Source organism: Ranitomeya variabilis, chromosome 2, assembly GCF_051348905.1.
Source record: "Ranitomeya variabilis isolate aRanVar5 chromosome 2, aRanVar5.hap1, whole genome shotgun sequence".
Lineage (NCBI taxonomy): Eukaryota > Metazoa > Chordata > Amphibia > Anura > Dendrobatidae > Ranitomeya > Ranitomeya variabilis.
In genome coordinates this window covers 1,056,229,948-1,056,246,146 of record NC_135233.1, presented here as the reverse complement: position 1 = coordinate 1,056,246,146, position 16,199 = coordinate 1,056,229,948, and the positions used below count along the sequence as shown (strand labels likewise).

Here is a 16,199-nt window from a genome sequence, read left to right as displayed (position 1 = left end):
GACACCGGAATGTCAAAGTGACAACAGCAGTGAAAATACCGGGATAAGAAGTGGTGGTTAATTGTGATGTCATAACGGAATCTCGTGTTCTTTTCTTAAAGCGGCATCTTCCCATCTTACCTTATAAGGAAGTTGTTTGCAACCCTTAAGGGGGCAACAATCTAAGCGGAGCATCAGTACCAGAAGCGGGCATGGAGGAAAGCGCTATGGGGGCTCTACTCTTCTGATCAGTGAGGGGATTTTTATATTGGAAGATAAATTATTTTATATCTGTTATACACAGTAAAAATTATAGCATTTTGTATCAATAAGAAAGTCAGATTCCGGTGATAAAAGAAGTATCTTTACTGTGGTAACACCTTCATCCAGCCCTGGCATATAAAGCACACAGGCCCATGTTTCTCTCCCTCACCCACTTCCACTCTATTACAAATATGACCCTGCAGACCATTGGAGAAAATCAAAAGGTACTACTAACAAGAATATCAATATATGAGGGTGGCCATAAAGGTCTCTTTAAAATATTAATAATGCCCCCTTGGGCCTCCTTATAATATTAATAGTGCCCCTTGGGGTTTCCTTATCTCCTTATATTAACCCCTGGACGACCGCCGATACGCCTCTTAACGGCTGTGGCTAAGGGGGCCTTATTTCTCAGCACTGCTTTTTAACGGTCTGCAGAAATAAGGGTATAGCGCCGCCAGACGGCTGCAATTCCTGCGGGTGTCATCTGTATATGGCATCTGACACCCTGCAGTATTGGACCCTATGATAATAATAATCTTTATTTTTATATAGCGCTAACATATTTCGAAGCGCTATACAGTTTTGCACACATTATCATCGTTGTCCCCGATGGGGCTCACAATCTAAATTGCCTACCACTATGGCTTTGGAATGTGGGAGGGAACTTGAATACCCGGAGGAAACCCACGCAAACACGGGGAGAACATGCAAACTTCTTACAAATGTTGTCCTTGGTGGGATTTGAACTCAGGACTCCAGCACTGCAAGGCTTCAGTGCTAACCACTGAGCCACCATGCTGCCCACCACCAGTTTTGCAACCGATTGGGGCCCATTAACCCCTTAAATACCACTCTAAATCGTGACAGCGGTATTTAAGTTGTTGCAATCAGGTCTCCAGACCCCCCTAGTAACCATCGGACCTCTGCGATCAGAATCGCGGGTCCCGAAGGTTAACATGGAACCCCAAGGTCATGTGATGACCCCAAGGTAAGGTGGCCTGTGAGATCCAGCCATAATGACTCACTGACTGCTCTCTTGCACTCAGGTATGGACTGGGGCTGAAATTCAGTCCTGGCATTTGAAATCACTCAGGCCCATGTTGTCCCCGTCCCCATGAACCAGACGGGATATATTACTAATATTACCCTGGATGGAGGAAAGGAAGATTTACTACAAGACCAATATTTCTAATGATACCCGTGGCTGCTGGGGTAAGTGATGGAGTCAGCGACTTTGTGCTCCATCACAACTCTTAACAGTATGGGTATCTTGAGAACCCCAATTCTGTTAGCAACGTAGCAGACAAGGCGGCCCATGACTAGACAGGCCCTTCTGGCATTTGCCAGATGGCCAGTCCGGCCCTGCCTGCATTGCTGTATATGAGTACAGCAGTATATGAGACCAGTGATCAAAATAAAAATTATACATGTTCCACAGTGAAAAAGTGTAAAAACGTGAAAAAAAAATGCAGCATAAAACAAAAAAAATACACATAATTTGTATCGCCGCGTCAGGTAAATCCCGCTCTATAAAACTGGCACATTATTTATTCAGTTTGGCGAAAGATGTAAAAAAAATAAAATAAAAACCACCCCAAAAATGTCAGTTTCATCATAGCGACTCACACAAAAGTGAATAAAAAGTGTTCAAAAAGTCATATGTAAAATAAATTGTATGAATGAAAACTGCAAATGGTCCTGCAAAATACAAGCCCTCATATGGCTCATTCTGCAGAAAAAATAGAAAAGTTACAGCTCTAAGAATATGACAATGCAAAAAGAAATTCATTTTGCTAAAATATTGTTTTCAGTCTGTAAAATAGAAAGCATAAAAACCCAATACAAATCTGGTATCTCTGTAATTGTACTGATCCGACGAACAAATTGTTTTTATCATTTTTATGGCACGGTGAACGGTGCAATAAATAAGAATTAAAGCAATAACTGAATTGCTGGTTTTTGTTCATTCTCTGTTTGAAAAGTCTGAATAAGAAGTGATAAAAAAATATTATGTACCCCAAAATGGAACCAAAAAAATCTCCAACTCATCTTGCAAAAAAAAAACCCCTCATACAGCTCTGTTCACCAAAAAACAAAAACATTACATCTCTCAGAATATGGCAACAAAAGAAACTACCGTATTTTCCGGCGTATAAGACGACTGGGCGTATAAGACGACCCCCCAACTTTACCAGTTAAAAAATAAAATCTTCTTAAAAGTCGGGGGTCTTCTTATACACCCTATGTCGTCTTATAGGGCCGGTGAATATGTGCCTTTTGGGGGGGGGGGGAGTGATCCTGATGAGGACGAGGGGGCGTCTCACAGGAAAGTGAGTATCCCCCATTACCTTATCATAGCGCTGCAGCGTGGGGTCTCTGTGCTGGGAGCGGCGGCTGCTGTGCTGTGCTGTGCTGTGCTGTGCTGTGCTGTGCTGTGGCGGCTCCTCTTCTGCAGTGTGGGGCCTCTGGTGCTGTGGGGCGGTGGCGGCGGCGTATCTTCATACAGTCGGGGCTCCTCCGGCATCTCAAAGACTGGAAGCCCCGCCGGCAACTCCATGGGTACAATGCGGTCAGGTGGCCTCCGGGAAAATGGCCGCTGCTCAGATTCAGATCTCGTCCCGAGATCTCGGGAGACGAGATCTGAATCTGAGCAGCGGCCATTTTCCCGGAGGCAGCTCAATAGGTGCGATGCGGTGGCCCGGCCGCTGGGGGCTGCGCATGCTCAGATTCAGATCTCAACGAGATCTGAATCTAAGCAGCGGCCATTTTCCCGGAGGCCAGCGCATTGTACCGATGGAGTTGCCGGCGGGGCTTCCAGGCTGAGATGCCGGAGGAGCCCCGACTGCATGAAGATACGCCGCCGCCGCCACCGCCCCACAGGCCCCACACTGCAGAAGAGGAGCCGCCACAGCACAGCAGCCGCCGCCGCTCCCAGCACAGAGACCCCACGCTGCAGCGCTATGATAAGGTAATGGGGGATACTCACTTTCCTGTGAGACGCCCCCTCGTCGTCATCAGGATCACTCCCCCCCCCACCCACCATATACACCCGGCGTACAAGGCGATTCCCGGCGTACAAGACGACCCCCGACTTTTAAGAAGATTTTCAGGGGTTAAAAAGTCGTCTTGTACGCCGGAAAATACGGTACTTTTTATATTTTTACTGTGTGATAGCAGCAAAACCTAAAAAAATAAATAAATCTGTAATCGCAGCAACCCAAAGAATAAATCACTTATTCCGTATGCTGAGCCGCGCAAACATAAAAATAAGGACTATTCTTGTAATACTATTTATTCATTCTACCTCCCAAAAATCGGAATAAAGCTCAGCTCACATTTATCCTGCGCTCTCCGCTGAACGCTTACTTCGGGATTACTGTGTAAATTCCCCAAAACTGCAATTCAGACGAAACCCCAGACGTAACTACTCAATTATGAGGCAGACGGAATGACTTTGGACTAGTCTCTGTTCTGGTGGTGTCCCATCATTTTAGGAGTCTTTTTAGCATACAAGTGTGGGCGACCACAGATCTGTGCACAGCTGAAAAGATGGATACCATTAGCGCAGACGCCAAACAGAGTAGAAAGTGTCTCCATCTGCCACATTATGGTGGGTGTTTCCGATGGGGGTTTCGTTTGAGTCACATTTTTGTGAGATTTCCACGGTAACCCCTAAGGTAGGTTGTAGTGCACAGTGTAGGAAAGACTAAGAGCAACATGAAGGGATGAGGGGAATGGAGCCCAACACTAAGGAAGGGGGGAGTGGAGACCCCTAGACAAATCTAAAGTCACCGTCTGCCCTAAACGTCCCTATATAGGTTCTGCACCTATTGCCGAGCAGGAAGGACGGGGTGTTCAATGGTTAGCCCCACTTCTACTAAAGACAGCTGAGAAAGACGAACAAGGGGAATACTTACCTTGAGTAGACTCAGAGATGTAACGCAGACATCCTCCAAACACCAAGTAGGTCTGTCACTGGAACTGTAGGGGGTTCTGACGTTACTGGTAGAACAATGTCTCTGGAAAAGTGACATGGTTCCCGTCCCCTCAAATAAAATCCAGTGAATTCTGCGCTCCCAAATGAGAATGCCCCTTCTGATCCCAACTGTGCCTAAACTAGAGTAAGAGGCCAGATGTTTGACATTATCGTGTGGGGAGAGAGCACCTAATAATTTACGTAGTGTGTGTCACCAGAAGCACAAGGTGGGCACAATGTATGGGGGCGCTACACTGTATGGGAACACAATGTATAGGTACTAGACTGTCAGATTTGCAATTCTCGAGAAAAAAAGCATAGCGTGGATGTTACAAAATAGTCACTGCAGTCCTAGATGAATTCATTGAGAGATGCAGTTTCTATAATGGGGTCATTTTGGGGGGCTTCCTGCTGTTTTGGCACTTTAGGGGCATCTAACCGTTGTCTACCTGACAAATTTGCAGCAAATACAAAAATTACCCTAAAATGTCACATTTCCACCTCAATGTTCTAAAATTCTGTGTGCTTTGGCATGTCAGGGGCTCTTCAAATCCGACATGGCATTCACAACCTATCCCAGGCAAATAGCGCTCTTTACTTTCCTAGCCCTGACATGTGCCCAAGCGGAAGTTTTTGACAAGATATGGCTTACAAATTGTGGAGTCCGTTTTCTCCTATTATCCATTGTGAAAATTGCAAATTTGGGGCTAAAACTAAATTTTTGTGAAAAAAATGAAAATTTTTAATATGACGACCTAATGTTATAAATTTCATCAAAGTCTGCATTCCAAAACGTCACTCCTTCCTTTCCAAGCCCTGCTGTGCACCCAAACTGTGGATTTCCACCACATATGAGGTATCGACGTACTCAGAAGAAATTGAAGAACAAATTTTGGGGTCCATTTTATCCTGTTACCCTTGTGTAAATAAAAAATTGGAGCTAAAAGTACATTTTTGTGGGTAAAATGTGATTTTTTTATTTTCAAAGCTCTACGTTATAAACTTCTGTGAAGCACATCCGTTAATGGGGTCATTTGTGGGGGTTTCCACTGTTTCGGCACAGCATGAGCTCTCAAAAACACGCTGTGATATCCGTTCCCGATTCCAGCCATTTTTGTGTTCCTAAAGTCAAAAGCGCTCCTTCCCTTCTGAAACCTGCCGTGCGCCCAAACAGTAGAATTCTCCCACAAATGAGGCATCAACTACTCAGGAGAAATTACACAACACATTTTAGGGTCCATTTTCTTCTGTTACCTTTTTGAAAATAACACGTCTGGGGCTAAATAATATTTTTGTGACAAAAAGTTAAATGTTCATTTTTTCCTTCCACATTGCTTTAGTTCCTGTGAAGCACCTCAAGTTGATAAACTTCTTGAATGTGATTTTGAGCACTCTAAGAGTGAAGATTTAAGAATGGTGTCACTTCGGGGTATTTTCTGTTATATAGGCCCCCAAAACCATTTCAAATGTGAGGTGGTTCCTAAAAAAAAAATGGTTTTGTAAATTGTGTTAGAAAAATGAGAACTCGCTGGCGTCCTAACAAAAAAATGATGTTTCCAAAATTGTGCTGATGTAAAGTAGCATGCGGTAAATGTTATTTATTAACTATTTTGTGTAACATAACTTTCTGATTTAAGGGCATAGAAATGTAAAGCTTGAAACTTGAGAAATTGTCGCCAAGTTTCCGATATTTTCCCAAATAAACAGTCATTTTGAACAAATTTTGCCACTATCGTGAAGTACAATGTCACGAGAAAGCAATCTCAGAATCGGTGGGATCCGTTGAAGGGTTCCAGAGTTATTACCACATAAATTGACAGTGGTCTGATTTAAAAAAATTTGGCCTGGTCAGTAAGGTCAAAATTGATTCAGTTACTAAGGGGTTAAAAGTAATCTGACAGGTGAATCCACTCTCCTAAACCATCTATATGGGCATGTAGGATCTTGGAATGTTGAATAAACTGATACTCTGACATCTGTGATTCAATGTGTTAATCCAGAGAAATACACATTTTTCTTAATATGTAAATGAGCCGTCAAGATCTATGGGCCGGACATAGATCTCCCTGAGAAATCTGTCTTCAGAGCTTATTTTCAATGAAAGAGTTACCAGTGTAAGACTGATTAGAGAGAGCAGACTGTCAGTCATTACATGTCTCACACTGATACTCTCTGGATGCAGATTGTCAGGGAGATCTATGTCCGGCCCATAGATCTTAACATCTCATTTACATATTTAGAAAAAAAAGTGGATTTCTCTGGATTAACACATTGAATCACGGATATCAGGGTATCAGTTTATTCAACTTTCTATGACCTGCATTTTTATGTAGACACCTTAGAAGAGATGATCCTACTGACAGATTCCCTTTAACCCCTTCCCGACATGCGCCTTACATGTACAGTGCATGTAGCGTCTCCCCCTTTGATGCGGGCTCCGGCGCTGAGCCCACATCTTTTCCTGCACATGTCATTTATTTCAGCAGCTGACATGTGCCCCTAACAGCCGCGGGTGGAATCGCCATCCCCCCACAGCTGTTAACCTGTTAAATGCCACTGTCAATCTCTGACAGGGTATTTAGTATGATCTGGTCTGAAGCGAGTAACTAATCCCGCCCATTGGGGCCCGTGTCACGGGTCTGCTGGTCGCTGATGGGTTGGCATGACAACCCAGGTTCTGCAGGAACTCAGGTTGTCATAGCCAGATAGCTATGAGCAGCGGACTGCGCTCGTAGGAAGTGCAGCCCTTTCTCTGTGCCACAAGTGATCAGATGATCGCAGCTTCTTCTATTAATGGAAGTGTAAAGTAAAAAAAAAAAATTTTTTTAAATATTAAAAAATAATTTAAAAAAAGTTTAAATCACCCTTTATTCGCCCCATTCAAAATAAAACAATAATAAAAAAATACACATATTTGGTATTGGTGAGTACAGAATCGCCCGATCTATCAATATATAAAAATAATTAATGAATTAATTAATTAATTAATTTTGTATTTTTATTTTCACCACTTATATAAAAAAGAACCTATACATGTTTGGTATGTACAAACTTGTAATGACCTGGGGAATCATAATGGCAGGTACATTTTAGCATTTGATGAACATGGTAAAAAAAAAAAAAAACAATTGTGGAATTGTACTTTTTTTTCATGGCACTTGGACATTTTTTCCCGTTTTCCAGTACATGATATGGTAAAGCCAATAGTGTCGTTCAAAAGTCCAACTCGTCCCGCAAAAAACAAGCCCTCATATGGCTATATTGACGGAAAAATAAAAAACGTATGGCTCTGAGAAAAAGGGGAGTGAAAAAACAGGAATGTAGAAATGAAAAATGGCCCTGAGGTGAAGGGGATAATAGTGTGTCTAGGTCCTCCTTATAATAATAGTGCCCATTGTGGGCTCCTGATGATAGTGATAATAATAGTGACTGCCTGTTCTTTTTTATTTAATTAGAAATAATAATGCCTCTCTGACCCTTTTATAATACTAACAGCAATAATAATAATATAAATGACATTATTAGTTGACAAAACACTGTTTAAGTAAAGTGTCAGTGAACGCAGCAGTCAGGTCTAAGCTCCTAATTCCCACTACCCTCCATCTGCCCCGCTGGGTTATTACAGGCCCTGCTCCTCTTCAGGCCTAAACAGCAGAAGGCCTGTTCCTCCTCTTACCGCTCCCTTTCCCCCCTGCTGGGCTCTGTATTAAAGCCTCACGTTAACCGCCTCCCCCAATTATCTAATGCTAGACCCCATATTAATATAAGCCCCTTGCACTCCTTCAGCTGCCCCTCCCCGGCTGGCCTCTCTGGAGCTGACCCCAGCAGGCATGGCTGACAAGAGGCTGCAGCTGGAGGCCTTGTGCTTCAAGCAGCTTTGTGGGGAGGACGGATAGCTGTCCTGCCTTCTGGCTGAGCTCAGCTCATCTCCTTCTGGGCCGGACTGGGCATCTGGCAATTCTGGCAAATTCCGGCTAGGCCGGTCCGGCAGTGGATCGCATCGATCCGCAACACTGTTAACAACTGTGACGAAGCAGAGAGCCATCATCATTAATATTCTTATAAGGAAGTCCATTATTATCAGAATTTTATTATTTTATGGAGGCCCAATGGAAAGCAAGGAACTTTTCCTGTGCAGGCAACAGTGAGAGCATTATTACAGTCTAAGGCAGGGGTGGGCAATTAATTTTCCTGAGGTGCGACATGAGACTGTGATTGTTGTAGAGGCTGAACGAATAGGCTGAAATTAATTCTGCTCAATATTACCATATCTATATATATAATTGTCTAAGGGTTTTTCCGTCTGTCTGTCTGTCTGTCTGTCTGTCTGTCTTTCTGTCTGTCTGTCTGTCTGTCTTTCTGTCTGTCTGTCTGTCCTGGAAATCCCACAGGCACAGCATGGCGACGATGATGTCATAATGGAAATCCCACGTCTCTGAGGCGGCCTCGACCAATCAGCGAAGGGCACAGTATCGACGTAGATGTCATAATGGTTGCCATGGCGATGATGATGTCATAAAGGTTGCCTCGACCAATCAGCGACGGGCACAGTCTGCCGCGAATTCTGGAATCATCATTGTCCATATACTACGGGGACATGCATATTCTAGAATACCCGATGCGTTAGAATCGGGCCACAGTCTAGTTAATTATAATTATTATTTTATATTAATATTAATATCACATATCCCCTTTATACAGCATGAGCCCTGAAATAGTCCCCTTTATACATTATGAGCCCTCACATAGCCCCCTTTATACAGTGTGAACCCTCACATAGCCCTCTTTATAAATTATGAGCCCTCACATATCCCCTTTATACAGCATGAGCCCTGAAATAGTCCCCTTTATACATTATGAGCCCTCACATAGCCCCCTTTATACAGTGTGAACCCTCACATAGCCCTCTTTATAAATTATGAGCCCTCACATATCCCCTTTATACAGCATGAGCCCTGAAATAGTCCCCTTTATACATTATGAGCCCTCACATAGCCCCCTTTATACAGTGTGAACCCTCACATAGCCCTCTTTATACATTATGAGCCCTCACATAGCCCCCTTTATACAGTTTGAGCCCTCACATAGCCCCATTTATACATTATGAGCCCTCACATAGCCCCCTTTATACAGTGTGAACCCTCACATAGCCCTCTTTATACATTATGAGCCCTCACATAGCCCCCTTTATACAGTTTGAGCCCTCACATAGCCCCATTTATACATTATGAGCCCTACATAGCTTCTATATACAGTGTGCAATTCATCCATGACTCTTCCTTGAATACAGGCTCCTTGGTCAGAGTGAATTGTTGTTGGACACCCATATACTCAGATGAAGTCATGACAGATGGCACAGGCCGCTTACTCAGCCGTTTGATCTCTGGTGGGAGTCATGACTTCAATCTTCGTAAAATAATCCATCATCACCAAACAGTACTGACAGCTATTTTTGGATGGGTCGATCATGAGATATTGCAGAATCAACTCTTCCAAATGCTCAGAAGTCCTTATCACCTATATAGGTGCTCTATTTTCAGGGGGTTTAGTCAGCTCACACTGATGGGATTTCCGGCAAACTTCTTCCACCACTTGATTTAGTTGTGGCCGATACAGAATTCGTTGTAGCCATTGGAAAGTTCTCTCTGTTCCGAAGTGGGTATCGCTCTCATGTGGTTCCTTCGCCACTTTGGGTGCCATGCCTTGTGGAATCATAGGCGGATTATAATGAAGCCAATCTGGGCAACTGCCTGGGCCTAAGGTATCCCATGGCCAGATTGCCCTCGTTACAATGTACCACTGTCGATGGTGCCCATCTCCGGGCAGAGAACTTTAGTAAAGATCCGTTGGAGCTCCTGTTGCCTTTTCAGTAACGTGCTGGTGCCATGAAGTCATTGCGTCAGCATGTCCGTGCCGGCCACCAAAAGAAGAGAAGCCACCGGAGATCACATGGAGAGGTAAGTATTAAAAACTCTTTTTTTTTCGGAAAATGAAAGTGATGGGACATGTAATTATTATGAACTAGGGGAGCAGGAATAGCACAGTGGTGGAGCATTGAGGACACAGGAGAGTGACCGGTAATGAACTTGGAGACCAGTACAGTGGCTAACTAATATATATATATATATATATATATTTAGCAGAGAAAAGGTGGATAATTATAGTTAGGGGGCAGTCAATTTACATTTCTATATATATAATTGTCTAAGGTCCACTTCCGTCTGTTTGTCTGTTTGTCACAGAAATCCCGCGTTGCTGATTGGTCGCGGCCGGCTGGGCGACAGGCACAGTTTGGCCAAGAATTGGCCCCTTTCTACTCCCCTCCAGTCAGCGCCCACATAGCATTTTAGCAGTCCATTAAATGGACTGCGTTACACCACGGCATAACACGGTGTAACGCAGTCCATTAACGCTGCCATTAACCCTGTAAGTGTGACCAACTTTTTACTATTGATGCTGCCTATGCAGCATCAATAGTAAAAACATATAATCTTAAAAATAATAATAAAAAAAAATCATTATATTCTCACATTCTGGCATCCGCGGCAGCCTTTCCCGCTCCTCGCGACTCTCCGGTCCCAAAAATGTATTGCGGCAATGACCCCAGATGACGTAGCAGTCTCGCGAGACCGCTACATCATCACGGGTTATTGCCACAAGGCATTACTGGGATCGGGAGCATCGTGAGGAGCATCCCTAAAGGCCTGGGCTGGATCCGGGGGCCGCCGGAAGGTGAGTATATAACTATTTTTTATTTTAATTCTTTTTTTAACAGGGATATGGTGCCCACATTGCTATATACTACATGGGCTGTGTTATATACTAAGTGGGCTGTGTGCTATATATTATGTGGCTGTGCAATATACTACGTAGCTGTGCTACATACTACGTGGCTGTGTTATATACTATGTGGGCTGTGTTATATACTGCGTGGGCTGTGCTATATACTACGTGGGCTGTGCTATATACTACGTGGGCTGCGTTATATACTGTGTGTGCTGCGCTATATAATACGTGGGCTGTGCTATATACTACGTGGGCTGTGTTATATACTGCTGGGCTGTGTTATATACTGCGTGGGCTGTGCTATATACTATGTGGCTGTGTAATATAATACGTGGCTGTGCAATATACTACATGGCTGTGCTATATACTACGTGGCTGTGCAATATACTACGTGGCTGTGCAATATTCCACGTGGGCTGTGCTATATACTACGTGGCCGTGCTATATACTACATGGCTGTGCAATATACTACATGGGCTGTGCTATATACTACGTGGCTGTACTGTATACTACGTGGCTGTGCTATATACTACGTGGCTGTGTTATATACTACGTAGCTGTGCTATATACTACGTGGCTGTTCAATATACTATGTGGGCTGTGTTATATACTGCGTGGGCTGTGCTATATACTATGTGGCTGTGCTATACACTACGTGGCTGTGTTATATACTACGTAGCTGTGCTATATACTACGTGGGCTGTGTTATATACTATGTGGCTGTGCAATATACTACGTGGGCTGTGCTATATACTACGTGGCTGTGCTATATACTACGTGGCTGTGTTATATACTACGTAGCTGTGCTATATACTACGTGGGCTGTGTTATATACTATGTGGCTGTGCAATATACTACGTGGGCTGTGCTATATACTATGTGGCTGTACTATATACTACGTGGCTGTGTTATATACTACGTAGCTGTGCTATATACTACATTGCTGTGCTATATACTACGTGGCTGTGCAATACACTACGTGGGCTGTGTTATATGCTATGTTGGCTGTGAGACTCTTTCTACCGGGGCCCTCAAAAGCCTGGATTTGTCCCTGGCTTCACTGATTGGTCGTGCCTGGCCGGCCGCGAACAATCAGCGACAGACACAGTCCGGCCCCGAATTGGCGTGGGATTTGAGCCACGCTTCGTTAATTGGTCACACCCGGCCGGCCGAATCCTGTGTATTCATTGCATTATTCTGAAATCTTCATAAATAAACTACATACATATTCTAGAATACCGGATGCGTTAGAATCGGGCCACCATCTAGTGTTCTTATAATCCTTTTGCAATGAGCTCCCCTTACAGGACGTTGCATGGAACTTCAATTTTATTTTGCCACCTATCAAGTTGCAAATTCTCCCTTATACAGATACTTTATTTCATTAATCAGCACAAAACTTTGAAATTAAAACTTTTGCTATGTAGTCATATGATTTCCAAGCAGACTCCATTCTCTAAAGGCTGAAAGTGGAAATCCTGTTCCTCGCCTGGCCCGGGACTTTGTACCCCCGGTCAGCAGTTCTGGGTTCTGAGTGAGCGCTCCATGTTCCCACACTTTGTGACCTAACTTATGATTAGCGCAGAGCTCTAATGTCTCATGTCCTTTATGACTGTGCTCGCTCTGGACTTTTACTGCACAGAAATCCCTTTTGTCAGCAGTTTGTATACCATATAATGTCAGCTGATGTAAAATATGCAACTCCATGACCTCGGTGACGTAAGCCTCGCATCGGAAGGAACAAATATTCAGCAGATGTAATGCGCATAGAAGGGGTGATCGTGGCCGCTGACACCTTCCCTTCCCGTATCCGGACAGCAGATTGCACACGGATGCCACAGACTGACCCATAAACGTGTATGAGCGATACTGATCCATAAATGGGATGTCTCCGTTTTTTGTTTTTTTTGCGGGCACACGGTCTGCCAAAAAAGCAAGGACATGTGAACATCTCTATAGACTATAATGGTCACGTGTTCTATGTGTAAAAAACATGGATAGGACTAATACGTGAAAAATTTAAAAATTAGGTACTTGGGGTCTAAGTGGTTAAATCTAACAAGGGCTGCACCGAATGTAAGACGTATCCTCGATCCAGTGACATAACCGGGCAGCCTGATTTATGTTACAGCATATTCTCTTCATGCTTCCCAGTTGCTGTAAAATGATTTGGACATTAAGAAGAGCAGTTATGCACTGACCCTCTGAGGAAATGAGAATATTAAGCAAAAAGATTCACCCTCCTTTGTAAACTAATTTTATTACCAAAATTTACAAACTTTTTGCATATTGCAATAAACCATCCAATGAAGAATAGCTGAATACATCGAATATATCAAGTATCATCTCCAAAATCAGCACAAAATACTACTCTTTACTAGTTTAATAAAGCCCCTCTGGCTGTTATGACCTGCTGCAAATGTGATGCATATCCAGACACTGACTTCTGTCAACGTTCCTCAGGAATCTTAGCCGGTTCCTCATGGACAATGACCTTCACGTCACTAATATTCCATTTATGTTGCAGCTGCCTTCAAATCCTACCCAAGATTCTATATGTGGTTGAAGTCAGGCGACTGTTACAGCCACTGCAGAATCTTCCACGACTTCTGAAACCAAGCCATGGACTGAGAGGTATGCTGGAATCATTGTCCTGCTGTAAAGTCCAATGACACCCAAGCTCAGCTTCCTCACTGAAGGCATTATGTTTTCTCCTAGGATTTCCTGCCATGCTTTATTGAAGGCATCACCAAGCCTCTGCCATGCTTCACTGTAGGCATCACTGAACAACCACCATGCTTCACTGTATACATCATTGAACCCCCACCACGCTTCATAGTAGGTATTGCCAAGTCTCTGCCATGCTTCACGGTAGGCATCACTGAACGACCACCATGCTTCATTGTATACATCATTGAACCCCCACCATGCTTCATAGTAGGTATTGCCAAGCCTCCACCATGCTTCACTGTAGGCATCACTGAGTCACCGCCATGCTGCATTGTAGATATCACTGAACCCCCGGCATGCTTCATAGTAAATATCACTAAGCCTTCACTGTAGGCATCTCTGAGCCACTACCACGCTTAATTATAGAAATCACTGAATCCCTGCCATGCTTTACATGTTTTAATGAGCTACTGACGTTCTTCATTTTAGGCGGGGTGTTTTTTTCACCATATGTTTCATTCTTCCCCCTCCAGACATATTGCTGATAATGTTCCAGTTTTATTTCATTGCTCCACATAACAGAATCCCTAATCTCCTTTGGCTTATTGATATGACCTTGAAAATATTAGAGCTGAATTTTCTTGTGCTTTTGGGTCCGTAGAGGTGATATCTTGGAGTTTGGGCAGGGAGACCTTTAGCGTTCAGTATGTGCCTTACTCTGCAAACTAAAAGCTCAGTGCCTGCTGCCACCATATCTCGCTGCAGGTCTATTGCAGCCACTTGAGTCTTATTGACCACCTGCCTCCTCTGAAATCTAGTGGCAGCCGGTGACAGCTTCCTCTTTCTGCCATGTCCAGTGTTTTGAACTTATCTTTGCTTCCAGCTTCATCTCCAGGAACATTTATTGGCTTTGTATCTTTTTGTGTCCTTGTCCTTGTTTTTGACAGACATTGATCATTTCTCTTAATTTTTTGGACCAATCTCTTGTCAACCTAAGATTATTAGTGAACAGGAGGCCATTGTCCATGAGGAATTGCAGAGTTTGGAGTGGACATTCTAAGTCTTCATTCAAACATCTGTGATTTTAAGCATAAGAATACGAACCATCGATCATCAGTGTCTTGGATCTGAGTTTTATCAGTGTCTGGTCAGTGTGTCCATTTTTACCATCAGTGATACATAAATTATAAAGATTCTCCTTTTCATTAGAATGCTAATCACGGACAGCGTATGGATTATACACTGATGGCCTCTGTGTGCTGTCTATGATATACATGGATCCATAGACTTGTATGGCTAATTTTCATCCATGATGAGGATCAAAATTGGACATGTCCCCGTGATTTTTTGGAGACCACTCGAAACACAAAAAAAAAACCACAGACATGTGAACAGCTCCATAGAATATAATGGATGCATGTTCTATCAGAGAAAACCATAGATAGAACACGTTCGTGAAAAACAGATGTCTGAATGAGGCCTAAAGTCCACTAGAGCAAAGGATTCTGAACGCCAGCCCCATCTATGTAGAAAATGTGACACTTTTAATTGGATTGTTATCATAATAGACAGATCATCAATAAGAACTAATTGGTTACTATTTGTGAATCCTCCCATAAGAAATAGATCACAGTGATGAGTGAATGGTTCTACATCGTCTTCGACCAGACCTTTGGGGCCCATTATTTTGTCAGATCATGGGCTCACCATAGCATCTTCTGCTACACTGTTGGGTCAGTGTAACCCTGAGGAATAAAGTATTTATGCATGGAGGAAGATGCCCATTGTTTTTAATATGCTACTACAAGTCTCATGGCAATGTGAGAACCTTGTACTGTGACTAGTAGAAGAAGATTGTTGGGTCGTGCACACAATATAATAATGGTTGCATGCTGTGGTAATATACCAGGTCGCACACAGTTGCTTTCTTCCTGAGAACTGGTTTTGAGAACTAAGCTGGTTTTTGAAGGCCCACACAGGGCATGATGTGGGCATAGTAAGGGGAGAGCAGTAAGTCTGGGCCACAAGGGCAATGTGTCAGATGCATAACGCCTTTGTATTATCTGAGGGATCTCATACAGGAAAGGACTGTTCATGTGTGCGAGCAATGAGAGGAGGCTTTGTGCTCCATAGATCTGCATATAGAGCATGGAGGCTTATCGTCCTGGGAATATGGGACATGTAAATCAGCATTACAGTTCTCCCTTCAACCATACTGCATTTAGTGTGACCGGGTGGGCTCTCAATGAGTAGTGTGATTCCCAGAACAAAGGGACATACATACATAAAGGAAATAGGAAAAAAACACTTTTTTGGAAAGGGTGAAAGATATGTAAAGTGTCCTTCAAGATTTGGGAGTTGGGGTTCACTAACTATGTATACCAAACTGATTGGTTATTTGGAATATGGAAAAGATGAAAACATGTATGTGGTTTACTTTACTTTTATATATATTTATGGATTAGATAAATACAAAACCAATATGCCTGAGCACCTACAGTAGCTGCATCCCCTCAGTGAT

The 16,199-nt window shown here is 43.2% G+C and overlaps 1 long non-coding RNA gene across 1 annotated transcript; it reads left to right on the top strand.

Annotated features, from left to right (window-relative positions):
* The first annotated feature begins 149 nt into the window (after window positions 1–149).
* On the top strand, window positions 150–13,834 carry LOC143810180 (uncharacterized). Its single transcript, XR_013222689.1, has 3 exons — window positions 150–230; window positions 13,536–13,642; window positions 13,727–13,834. It is a non-coding gene; the product is annotated as an uncharacterized LOC143810180 (long non-coding RNA).
* The last annotated feature ends 2,365 nt before the right edge of the window (window positions 13,835–16,199 follow it).